This window comes from Pinus tabuliformis, chromosome 3_2 (genome assembly GCF_031772625.1).
Source record: "Pinus tabuliformis cultivar Carrire ecotype Pingquan chromosome 3_2, CPIR1, whole genome shotgun sequence".
NCBI lineage: Eukaryota > Viridiplantae > Streptophyta > Pinopsida > Pinales > Pinaceae > Pinus > Pinus tabuliformis.
The window spans coordinates 1011064090-1011077067 of NC_142302.1; positions in this window are offsets into that span (position 1 = coordinate 1011064090).

Here is a 12978-nt window from a genome sequence, read left to right on the forward strand (position 1 = left end):
CACTCAAATTGGACTAACAATTGCAAGGTTCTTCTCTGTTCAAAAGGCTTCTTCATTACATTGTTTGTTGACAGTGAGGACTACCAAAGAGTCTTAACTGAAGGCCCATGGTTTTGGAATTTTGCGGGTTTGTTCCTTACTCCGTGGTTCCAAGAGTTCGATCCCTCCACAACAGTCAATACCAAACTCCCAATCTGGGTCAGACTTCCTAACCTACCGGCGCATTTATGGCACTTTGCTGTATTTGAAGGAATCGACAATTCCTTAGGATGCTTCCTCAACACAGACACCTCAAGAGGGGAAAAAGGAATTTATACCTTCGCCAGAATCTGCGCAGAAATAGACATAAGCAAAGGACTACCTGATCAAATCATTCTCAAAATAGGAGACTTCCATTGGACTCAATCCCTGGATTTTGAGAATACAGCCTTTCGCTGCCGAAATTGTCGTCTCACAGGGCACCTTCAAAGTTTGTGTCCTTCAATGCCTACCCAAAAAAAGAAAGCCAATTCTAAGCCAAAATCCAAAAGTTGGAAACCTCATGATCCTCCCCCAATGGATGTCTTTTCCAGCTCAGATGAAGAGGATGAGGAGGAGGATGAGGAAGACATGGACGCAATGCCAGCACAGGTTTCGCCCTCGATTTGTCATGAGGAAGCCACAGTCCCTCCTATTTCTCAGAAAAGAACTCATGAGTCTTCTCCTTCGGATTCAGACAAGGAGCTCTCGCCCTCAGCCCAACTCAGTTTACAGATCATGCCAGACCAACAGAGTCCTAATGGTTGGGTCAAAGTAGGTAAAAAGAAAGGGAAAAAAGGTCGACCAAATGATTCCACCCTCGTTGTGTAGAATCTTTGGCTTTGATCGTGCTTCTTACTTCTTCTGGTTCTTTTTGTTCAGCTCTGCTCTCGTCTTATCTTCTCTTGGGAGCCGAGGTGGATAGTCTATCCTTTCCGGCTGCCCGTTCTCTTTTCGGGGATCTGAAGTAGATCCTTCTAGTGTCCCAGTGTCTTTTTTCAGGTCTTTTGGTTCTATGCCACCCTGCGTGGTGTGCCGTCTATTCTCTTTAGTCTCCTGAAGCTTGGCCTGCTGTTTAGCGGCCCGTTGTCTGCAGTTGCAGAAGATTTGTACTATATTCTCCTTTTAATACAAAAAGCTGACTTACACAAAAAAAAAACACATTGGGGTATTAGAATTATTCCCTTGGGCTTATAACACATTGGGGTATTAAAATTATTCCCTTGGGTTTATAATATCAATCTCTTGGGTTTATTAATGTAAGGGTTTATATTCCTAGGGTATAATATTATTCATAGGGTTTATAATATTAATCCTAGGGTTTAATATAAATCCCTTGGGTTTATAATCATGGTCAACCATGGTCCAATGTCACATTGTAACAAAGATTGTCTCAATATGAAAATCAACCATGGTCTACCATGGTCAACCATAGTCCAATGTGGCATTGTGCCAAAGATTGTCTCAATATGAAAATCAAGCATGGTCAACCATGTCTAGTTTTTAGTTTTTAATATTTATCTTAGGTTTTATATGCCTTGGGTTTATAGTATTTATCCCTTGGGTTAAATATTATTCCCTTGGGTTTTTAGTATTAATCCCTTTGGTTTCTAATATCAATCCCTTATATTTATTAATCTAAGGGTTCTTATTCCTCGGCCTTAATATTATTGATAGGATTTATAATATTAATCCTTGTGTCTAATATAAATCCCCTCGGGTTATGATCATGGTCAACCATGGTCCAACGTCACATTATGACAAAGATTTTCTCAATACGAAAATGAACCATGGTCCAACATTGTATTGTCACAAAAGATTGTTTGCATATGAAAATAAATCATGGTCAACCATGTTGCAACGTCGCATTGTCACAAAGATTGTCTCAACATGAAAATCATCCATACTTAACCGTGATAATTTTAGGGTTTACAATATTTATCTTAGGGTTTATATATCTTGGGTTATTTATCTCGTGTGTGTAATATTATTACCTTGGGTGTTTAGTATTGGTCCCTTGTGTTTATGAAGCTAAGGGCTCATATTCCTAGAGTTGATTATTATTCATAGGGTTAATAATATTAATCCTTGGGTTTAATAAAGATCTCATGGATTTAGTTTATTAAATTAGGTTGATAATATTCATCCCTTGGGTTTAATATTACTCCAAACAATAGTCAACCATATTTAATTTAGTCAACCATGTTTATTTTAGGGTTTATAATATTTATTGTACGATTTGTATATCTTGGGTTTATAATATTAATCCCTTGGATATAATATCTTTGATCAACCATGTTTCAACATCGCATTGTGACAAATATTGTCTCAATATGAAAATCAACCATGATAATTTTAGGGTTTACTTCCCGTAGGTTTACAATATCAATCCCCTATGTTTATTAATCTAAGGGTCCGTATTCCCCATGTGTACTATTATTTATATGTTTCATAATATTAAACTTTGGTTTAATATAATCTCATTGATTTAATTAACTTAATTGGGTTGATAATATTCATCCCTTGGGTTTAATATTACTCCAAACCATAGTCAACGAGAGCTAGCCATGGTCAACCATAGTCAACTATAATCAACCATATTTATTTTAGTCAACCATGTTTATTTGAGGGTTTATATACCTTAGGTTTATAATATTAATCTGTTGGGTCTAATATCCATGGTCAACCATGTTGCAACATTGCATTGTGAGAAAGATTGTCTCAATATGAAAATCTACCATGGTCAACCATGTTGCAACATTGCATTGTGAGAAAAATTGTCTCAATATGAAAATCTACCATGATCAACCATAATAATTTTAGGGTTTATAATATATATCTTAGGGTTTATATACCTTAGATTTGTGATATTTATCCCTTGACTATAATATTATTCCCTTGGGTTTTTAGTATTGATCCCTTAGGTTTATTATTCCCATGGGTTTATAATATAATTCTATTGCGTTTATTAATGTGAAGGTTCATATTCCTAGGGTGTACTATTATTCACACAGTTCATAATATTAATCTTTAGGTTTAATATTAATCCCATGGATTTAATTAATTAATTTGGGTTGACAAAGATTAATTTGGGTCAACCATGGGCAACATCACATTGTGACAAATATTGTCTCAATATGAAAATCAACCATGGTCAACCATGAATTTACAATATTTATCTTAGTATTTATATTTCTTGAATTTATATCCAATGTACTAGTTATTGTTTTATATATAAATTGCAATGAAAAATGGTTGAGTTCCACATTCAAGTTTCGTGAAGCTTTTGAAGAGAAATATCACTTCCGTGGTGGCCTTCGACGCAGTCATCTATTCTTCAACAAAATAACAAACAATTATAGTCGCAGGCATTAAAGTATGATTTTTACAACAGTCAGAAACGATCACTAAAGTGAACAGTGGAAAGTTAAGCCAAATTCATGACAAAATTGGCATCATGATTTCACCAAAGAAATGCATCTTTATTAGCACCAGAAATTCTCCATTGACAAGCAAGCCCATCGTATTGGAAAATAATCGCCAATTAGAGATAGCCATAGCCGCTAAAGTTCCCCAACTATCGTTCTGAGGCACAACTTGTAAAAGAAAATATAAAGTAACAAATAGAAAAACAGTTCAAGAGAATAGAAAATTTACCATCAAACATCATTCACATCAGTCGGGACATGGAGCGGTGAACACATGCACGATGCACATGGATAGATGAGTGCGATGAATGAATTCTTCTCTCAACGCAAAAACTATGTCCTGCATCAATAATATGCACAACTTTATATCAAGGTGCATTGCTCAAGGTTTTGAAAAATAGTCCTATGTATGGAATGGGGTTCCATGGATTCCTGTGAACCCAGATATATAATAGTTTTTTCTTTATACACAAAGTTGCATTGTGTTAACCCCAAACTTGGGGTTTGATATCATAACTACAGTAATGTTGATAAATGTTCTATGAAACTTTATATATCAATAATTAATTGTTTCTTTGATTCGTTTTACTTATTATCAACTCAAAAGGTTTTCTTTGTTTGTTGATTTTGGGGTTCGACCATGTTCGTTATGTATGTATTTATAAATGAGCTTTATTGCTCTATCTTGAATTAAGCTTAGTTTTCTTGTTGACATGCAATGATCTTAATTACCATAATTCTATAACAGTTGTTGTGTTAGGGTTGATTCTAAACGTTTCTAGTGAAATTTCTCTTACTTTTGTATGTATGTATTTATGGTCATTCTTAGGCACTTTCTTTCTATTTATTTAACAATGAATGTTATGTTTATTCCAATTATACTTACTTGCATGAAACTTCTAACCATACTGCAGAGTGGATGAAACGTGACCCTCATCGGGATTTGTCCCACCTGACCCTTGGTACTTTGGGTGATTATTAACCTTAGGGAGTGGGACTGCTCTTCGTTTAGGGAACTCTATTCGAGAAGGAGACCTAACCTGCTTCCACCAAGGAATATTTCACCAATGACAGATTATCTATCCCATATGTTCTTGATCCTGATATTTTTTGAATGCCTACTTAATTTGTTCCAACTACATATCCTCTATTTCTGAAAATAAATATGATGATCAACTTCTTATCCAAAGTTATTACCCTGATTCTGTTGAGTTGTTTGTTCTACAATGATGCATAAACAATTTTTACTAGTAGGGTTGAGGGTTCCTACTTTCTGTTGGATTTGTAACGATTTATCACACTGATATCAATTCTTTGGTTATTGTTCCTCTTTCCTTAGCATAAGTGATTTATCTACATCTGTTCGATAACTTATCATAGCATTTTATTTAACACATGAAGAATATATATACCAGTCAACATTCACCCCGTAACAATAGCATTTATGTTTCCTCTTAACATAGCAAGATTATAATTCAACATTCTTTCTTCAGAATAGAATGACGATAAGTTAATAAACACCAACATTCTTTCATAGTAATAATAAGTCAGTATGAACCAAAATTCTTTCTTTTAAACAGAACGATAACATATCTAAAATCAAAAGATATTTATCTGCATAATTTAACCTTTGAGGGAATTAGTATTGAAATAAGACTCCTCCACCCAAACATGAGATTGGAAATTATGTCCAATTCCCCCCCCCCCCCTCATGACTCTTTAATTTCCACAATTGCTTATAAATAATAATTAGTCCTTAGACTTGAAGACTCCTAGTCCAGTCAAGAATATTAAGCTTCAGGGCTTCCATTGGCTCCTTGTCCAGCTCAAGAACACCCATAGTAGTTTTCAACTTTGCCTTGGTAATGTCCTACTCAAGGTTTCCTTCTCTCCTCTTTCTTGCCTCAGGCCTCTCTCTCTTTTCCCCTATATAAGCTTTCTCCAAAACTAAGATGCTTTAATAAATAAGGGAAGAGGAAATAACGGTCTCAACTTCCTAGAAATTTAAAGATTTTCATTTTCGGATCTTCTCTCGTAATTCCATAACTTACCATGGTAGTTTTAATTTGATATTTCTTTAAAATAAAACAATCAAAATAATTTCAACATTTAAGTTTCTCTTTTTCCTTAACTTTACCCAATCTAGAGTTTACCAAATATTTCTTAGTAAAAATAAATGAAAAATCCAATCCAATCCAGGTGGGTGTTAGATTCCCCCCCCCACCCCCCTGCAACCCCCCCTTGTGTGAAACTAGGTTTGGTCTTCATAAATGTACTTTTGACATTTGTATTTATTAAAGAAAAGAAATATTATTTTTGTTATATTTATCAATGAGATTCTTTCTCATTGAAATAGGTCTAACACATGTCAAAGTTCTATAGGTAAGTCAAAGAGTCCAAAGAAATGTTGAAGACCCTTAAAGGCATGTTACACTATGTATATATTTTTATAAGAGTCAAAGATATCGCTCCAAGAAAAGTCACAAGTCCTCTCCAAGCAACGACATCAATAAAGAAGAAAAAAATAAGAATAAAGTTCAAGTTGGCCTACAGTCCTCGAGTCGGCCTCAAGTTGTCCTAAAGGAAACTCTATATATAGAGGTTGCCCACTCCTCTAACAACAAGCAATCTACCTATGATATCAGCGAGCAAGGAAGACTGAGAAAAAATGAAGAAATTTGAAGTAAAAGGATCCTCTAGTGCAGCGAAGAAGGAGAAGACAAAATTGAAGTCTAGAGGGCTAATTTAAGGGTGAATTACAGTCACAATTGCGAGAAAAGGAGGGTAGTCTACAGTTATAAAAATAAGAATATTATAGTTGCATATTCCTCTTTAGTTGGGCTAAAATCTTAGGTTTATAAGGCCCCCTACTCAAGCGAAGAAGAGACTCTCACAAGCGAAGGAGAAAGGAGTCAAAGCATAAGTGAAATCTCTCACACGTGTGAGAAACTAGGGTTGCAGTACTGTCACATCAAGTCTACAACTACACATCAAGAAGAAGCTTGGTTGGACAAGAGAAGGAAGGTGTCTTCATAGTTGAAGGATCTCACTAAGTATTAAATATAAGTATATATTCTAGATCTCACATAAACGAGGTCTATCACCAATTGTCAAAGGAAGAAGGAGGATGAAGTGCCTAGGAACAAAGTGCCGGAAGAAGGAGGATGAAGTGCCAGGAAACAAAGTGTCAGAAGAAGGAAGGTCTTGACTTGTGCTTGGAAGATATTCTTGTCAAGGGTCTAGGGTTTGGCATTTATGAATAAGAAACTTCAATAATAAAAATTTACAAAAGGGTTTACCTCTCTAAGAAAGAGATATTTTTCCCTGGTTGAGAGCTAATATCTTGTGTTCATGTTTCTTGTTTTTTGGTAGCAGTTTGATGAAGTAATCACACACACAATAATAATAAGAGAAGAAGATCAAGCTAACAATATAAATTGGAAAAGTGCTTCACAAATTGTTATCAAGTCTAGAAGAATCCTACTATATTTAATTTCCCGAGATTCTTCTGTAAGGGTAGGATTCTCGCATAAAGGTTTCATCCTCCCAAGTGGCCTCTTCTGGGTCAAACTTCCTCCATTGCACTTTAACTTGGGTGATAGCTTTCCACAGTAATATTGTTTCTCTCTAATTGAGAATATGTAGGGGTTCTACCAGAAACTCTCCATTTTTTTGACTTGTTCTACATCAAATAACTATTATTAATATTTTTTTCCTCGCATTATTGACAAGAAAAATAAGTAATTAAATCCTTACTTGTACAACTTTCCAATTAATGATATGTATTTAGTCATATACATATTTATTTAATAAAGAGACATGAAACATATTATGGACTCACATATGGTAGGTAGTGCAAGCTAATAAGTGACAGGTCCAATTGTTTCTAGGATTTGAAAGATTCTACAATATCGAGGGGCTAACTTTACAAATTGTTGGCAATGGGTCCCCTGGAGTTAGTTTAGGGGTAGAAAGCCCAAGTTTTTGTATAAGAAGTGTAAAGTCTTCGCATTTTATGGTCGTGAAGCGTGAAGATGTGAAAGTGTCAAAAAGGGTTTCCGCCCTTCTTTTATGTAACTTGTGTTAGCTTTAGGAGATCTAACCATGGTCCGTGGACCATGGGAGTGTATAAAAGGGAGAGTCTTAGAAGAGTCTAAGGCATTTCTTGGTATGTTTTGAGTCGTTGATGAATGTAATGGGTCAGTGAGAGCTAAGAGCGAAGATTCTTAGCATAGGAAAGAGGCTCTGCAGCTGTGTGTGTAGAGGCCTAGGGTAGAAGTCCACAGCTGATTGTGCAGACACCTACAGCTGTGTGCACAGGGAAGTTAGAGTTTGTAAAGAAGATCTGAACCATTAATAAAGAGAATTACTCTCGAAGTATCTATGTGTGATCTATTTCACTTCGGTTATAAATGCATGTGATTATGTTATGATGAATAATGGGTTTATGTTTTAATGTTGTATTGATGCGCGAATCGATATGTTTTGATTTGTTATATGAACAGAACTAAGAATATATGTTGACGCGAAGATCATCTTAATGCATGTTGAAGTTATTAGATACTTAAGCTAATCTCGGTAAATACAGAAGTAAGAGTAATTACAGAGGCACGTAAGTGTCTGATTCGCATATCTAGGGTACGAAAAGGACAATTGTAGAACTTCGCGGTGGTCTAGAGGACGTCTAAGAGAAGTATACCAATAAGCCGTAAAAGGATTATCGATTTACACGAAGGAAGGTTTAGGGTGTAAAACGACATCACTACCATCTCTAGGTGCGGAAACTTGGTTCCTGCATCCCCTCATACTGCTTCGGGTGAGACTTAAGTCCGCACTACGTGGATTGATGCCGAAAGGGCTAGTGGTGTAGGGATTTGCTTGGCTAATTAACATTGAAACTGGGTTAGGGCCCATCAAGCCATCAAATGGTTCAATTGCCAAGACCGAGATCTACATAAGGAGATGTGTGATGTCACATTACTAGAATCCAACTAAGAAGGAAATCAAAGACTGGTTGGATAGAAAGATCCACGAATTTGTGGCGAAAGAGAACAGGAATCTATGATTGACAAAAGCACAGTGGTTAGACAGATATATGTACACAGAGATACATCAAATCTTCTTTTGTTCCTTCTCGGTTGAATTATACAAGTGGATCACGAAATTGGAAAATGGACAAGGAAGGTGGAGGCTTGACAGTCCGATAGTCTGGACCTTGGAGTTAGCGCAGAGATTAGAATCCTATGAAGATAAGATCGCACGCGTTGTCAATCATTGGCTCAATCGCATCAGAGGAGGGTTTGTGACAGAGTTCGCGGTCGATACTTTGGTCAATTATAGTGAAGCACATCGACGCTTCGTCAAGGGATTGCAAGATAAGTATTTAAGGTCTTTAAACACTTGGATTAAGATGCTCTTGTGTGAAAAGCGGGTTATGCAATTACCTTGATCTTTGGAGCTACATGAAGTGGAAAGATCTTTAGGGATAGAGGGAAGACAGGCCCTAATATAACCCACTGATTGGACCTCCTCTGAATGATGATGAGGAAGTATCACATGGTTCTCTGTAAAGCATTGTTGAGTTGATAAGACAAGAGTTCCTGTGAATACTCCATCCACCCACACCACCTACATGTTCACCTCTGCCGCATATGCCTTCGCCCACATGACCGCCACCTCCACCACCGTCCAATATGGCGAAATCAGTAAAATTGCCTATGTTCAAGGGGTCGGGAACTGAGGACCCAGACCAATTTTTGTTCATCGCGAAGGCTGTATGGGAAGCTCAGGTCATTACAGATGATCAAATGAAGAAAGCAACATTGTTCGCTGCTTTGGAGGAATGTGCGCTAACATGGTACATTAAGTACTACACTGATAACCCAATGGCTTCATTAGCAGATATCCAGACTGCACTGAATAAGGAATTTAGTAGGCCCAAGTTTGAAGAGCAATCAATTGTGGGATTCAAGGAGATCATGAAGAAGCCTAACAAGACACCCCAAGACTTGGATCAGAGATTGAAGTGCACAATCCATGAAGCCAACATGAATCTTATGGATGGGCAGCACCGCGAATGGTTTGTGGCTTCGTTCTTGCCTCATCTAAGGGTTGTTTTGTCACAGCAAAAGATTGGGACCCAGACAGAAGCCCTGGAGATTGCAATGAGATTTCACGAGACATTGATGAAAGATGATAATTTAGGGTTCAACAGATTCACATGCAGTTGCAGAACCTGTGCCTAGAATTTCAGAGTCTGAAGAAAGATAGAGTAGTTCGGCCAGAGGTGCACGAAGAAGTTTGGTGCCTGAAATGCAAAAGTCAGGGGCAGGTGTTATATACATATTTGGGCACTGCAACCCCAATCATATATGTCCATAAACCAAGGGCTTCTGAGCCCCTAAAAGTGTTGTTTCATACCCTAAAGGAACAAGGTCAGTTGATTACATCATCTCCCAGAAGTTCTCCATGGAAAACTGCTCAGAACTGGTCAAAACTGGACCATACAGACTGCTTAGTGCTAAGGGTGAGATGCATCTCACCTGCTCAGTGCAAAAAGTGCGATGCATACTGGAAAGCCCTTCTATAGGGTGCGATGGGCGAGAGTAGAAAAATGGCAGAGACAGTTTGCAAGGTGGATGATCATGGAATCTTCCAGAAACTTCTCCTGTGACACTTGCCTCTCTGAATTCGCCTAGGGATGAGTAAGAGAGAATGAATCTCCAAGTGGAACCAAGAACTATCAGAGAGAGGACACTAATCAAAATCCTAGAAGCTGACTCACCCCCCTGCAAACATCTATATATGGACTCCTCATCCCAGAGATCCAGAAGCTGGAATCTTGTATTTTGTAAGGAAGTGTTATTGGTTTCTTGGTGGAATATCATAGTGTTGGGTGATCTAAGCTTTTCATGAGGTGAAGAAGGGCTTTCATGCTAGGAGGATGACGCTGGGTCAGATCAATGGGTTGTAATCCTCTCTTCTATTATTTCTATTAATAAAGCTATTCGAGTTTTCCTCCACATTCTTGTATGTTTGATAATATATGCATTTGTGTGGTCAATATATATCTAGTCCTATATTGTTTATGATTGTAGATCTCTGTACTTCGATAGTGTTATGCTGCTTTGACTTTACAGGTGCTCTTTGAAGCGGGGTAAGCAAGGAAGGAGTGGTAAAGATCTGTCAGAAGGGAGAGGAAACAAGCAAGGAACCAAGCGCAAGACTGAGGTTGGTACTCTTTGCTTCCCTCTCATCTACTTCTCACAAAGGGAAACAAAAATAACTTTAGTTTGTTTGTTTCTAAGATAGCTACCCGTCTTAGTGGGACTAGCAGCTCCGAGTGGGCACTACATTTCCCGATAACAAAATGGCGACTTCGTTGGGGAGTGAATAGCTTGTTTTCTTGTCTATATTTGTTTTCTTTATAAACTACAGACGGAGCCTGAAGTTAAGCCAACTAGCCTTCGAACTGCATTTGCTATGCAAGTGCAAAGTAGATCAATGTTGCTTCAGTCTATCTCCAGGTTTTTTTTATAAACTGAACAATTGATTTGGAAACATCCTAATTGCCCTAGTGGTGGCTCAAGTAACCTCATTAGATCAGCCCCTGTGATTTATGTTTACTGACTATCATTTGCTCGGCCTAAATCCCTGAACTGAGCTGCAAATTGTGACCGAAAACCAAGTAAAGTCTCATCCCTGTACCATCGCACCCTCTCTTCAAGGAAATCTGGATGCATCGTACCTCCCGTTTGTAGTAGGTGAGATGCATCCATGTTTCCCTGTGTTAAAGGTGCGATGATCAGAAAAGGCTAAGTTTGCCTCCAGATTTTGGTTTTTCTTCACTCTCCTTAGCTTTATTCAGAAGTTTTGCTGTCAGTGATCAGTATACCACTGTGGAAACTCCCTTCCTTTGCATGATTTGGCCTCCATTGTACAAAGAATTGTGAATGTTTTTATGTATTGTGCGCCATTTATAGTTCTCTTTTACAAAGAAGTAGCTTAATCGCACTGTCGTCTTTTGATTTGAAAGTGTCGCAAGTGTCGTTTTCAGTCAAAGAAAAGGATCCTATTGTTCTTGATGGTCGATTACACTATTACTTTTGTATTTGATTTGAATTAATAGTTTTTCAAGTGTCGAAAGCAGTTTTTAATTCAAAATCGCAAAGTGTTGTCATTATCTTCCTTTCTTTTTTTGGAGAGAAAATTGTTAGTACTGTCGCTTTGAAAAGATAATTTAGATTTGTACTCAACATTCTTCTTGTCATTTACACATTAAGAAGGTGGAAAAAAAATACATGCATGTGCATTTGCATTTAGACTGCTTGTTGATTTTGATTTAGGACAGTGCATCTAGTGTGTGCTCTCTGCTCTATGTTGAAAGAATCTCATTTTTCTTTCCTTAGTAGCTAGGATTTTCATTGAAAAAAGAAGATTAAATGATTGTTTATCACCTTAGATTGCATTTTAGGAATTGTATATCTACATCACGTGGTGAACCTGAAAGGCAAATTTCTTAAGAAAGATCAACTGTAAAATAAATTCAATGAACATAAAAATGCTTTGGAACCTAACGCACAACATTTAGAAGTCTAGGCTAGAGATGTATTCCGGCATCGTAAAGCCTGGTAACTATCGATTTCATTGTAGGTTGGGTGATTCCTCCTCTTTGAGATGACAAGTGCCAGTACGGACTTGTGCTCCCATGTACCGTCGAGTATATATTGGGAGACCACAATAGGCTATATCCTTTATCCTTAGGAAGCAGTGTTTGCTGCCCTATCGATTGCAATGCATTGAACACAACATTTAGGAAGATTGACTGCTGTACCGTAAATAGTATTCTGCAGTTTTGCGATTGGTTCGGTAATCCCTTCGTCTAGATTTCCAGAGTAGTTTCTTTAGTTCCTTTTCAAAATCCTTAAAGGAAAAGGTCCATCTGAGCACTTGTCACTTCAGGCTCATTAAAAATCGAAGGTGACTAGAGTCATCTTTTGCTTTTTCTCGACTCTTAAAAATTGAAAAAGCAAGTTGTGTCAAAGCGTCTAAAATTTATTTTAATCGGAATAACATCATTGTTCCCTCGTTGGTATTAGGTTGAGAAAAATGGAGTCCACCAACCAAGGATTTCCCCTTGGGGGAAATCCTAGTCCTTTCTCCTCTTGGGGAGATGTTGGTGCACCTCATATAGCCACATTGTCCCTCCCAGGACTGACAATTGGCTTGCCAATATGGCTCTTCACAACCTCTGTCGTTCAAACCTCCGTGATTCCTGAGCAATCAAGCCAGCAAGTAGATGATACTAGAGTTACCCCCCAACCTTCTGCTTCTCTTGTTTCTCCCTCCCATCCTTCCTCTTCGCTTGGTGAAGCTGGTAAAGCTAAAAAGCAAGTAACTGATAAGAAGAAGAAAGGGAAGGAGAAGGAGAAGAAGAAGAAAGAGCCAAAGGCAAAGAGGGGCAACCATCCATCATCTAGCGAAAATCCACACACTACACCATCCAAACCTAAATCTCCATGTGTCATTTGCA